Source organism: Moschus berezovskii, chromosome 14 (genome assembly GCF_049115385.1).
Source record: "Moschus berezovskii isolate FMDL1 chromosome 14, NW_MosBer_1.0, whole genome shotgun sequence".
Taxonomy (NCBI): Eukaryota; Metazoa; Chordata; class Mammalia; order Artiodactyla; family Moschidae; genus Moschus; species Moschus berezovskii.
This window is the reverse complement of record NC_142473.1, coordinates 41,578,672-41,579,465: the sequence shown is the minus strand read 5'-3', so window position 1 is coordinate 41,579,465 and position 794 is coordinate 41,578,672. Positions and strand designations below refer to the sequence as shown.

General features: G+C 39.8%; 1 non-coding gene across 1 annotated transcript; it reads right to left on the bottom strand.

Moving 5' to 3' along the window:
* Nucleotides 1–508: 508 nt before the first annotated feature.
* On the bottom strand, nt 509–580 carry TRNAC-GCA (transfer RNA cysteine (anticodon GCA)). Its single transcript has one exon. It is a non-coding gene; the product is annotated as a tRNA-Cys (tRNA).
* Between the last annotated feature and the right edge of the window lie 214 nt (nt 581–794).

Sequence of the window (794 nt, the reverse complement as noted above, 5' to 3'; positions counted from 1 at the left end):
TCTCTAGCATCACAGTTAGAAAACATCATTTCTTCAGCGCTCAGTCTTTTGTATGTTCCAACTCTCACATCCATACATGACAACTGGAAAAACTATAGTCTTGACTATATCCACCAAATTATATAGCCCGTCCTGCCGCAAAGTCAACATCTTACATGACTGTGGCACATTTATCTAAACTGAGAAGCGGACCTACTATTAACTAAACTACAGGCTTTATTTGGATTTTACCAGTTTTAAAAAGTTACTAATTTCCTTTTTCTGTTTCAAGATCAATTTGGGATAATATATTGGTTACCATATCTCCTATTTTCTTTTAATCTGTGACATTTATTTGGTCTTTCCTCTTTGACTTTAAAACCTTTGAAAGTGAAGTGAAAGTGTTAGTCACTCGGTTGTTTCCCACTGTTTGTGACCCTATGGACTGTAGCCCACCAGGCTTCTCTGTCCATGGAACTTTCCAGGTAAGAATACTGGAGTGGGTTTCCATTTCCTTCTCCAGGGGATGTTCCCTACCCGGGGATTGAACCCGGGTCTTCTGCATTGCAGGCAGACTCTTTACCAACTGAGCCACCAGGGAAGACCTAAAAAAGAGTTGCCCAGTTATTCTGTAGAATATTTCTCAATTTCGATTGGCTTCATGTTTTCTCTTGATTAGACTGAGGCTATGGATTTTGGGGAAGACTATCATAAAGGTGAAGTACCCTTATCACAACATATTAGGAGGTACATTGTATCAATATGACTTATTTCTGGTTTAGTCTTGACCACTTGGTGAGGGTGGCATCTGCCAG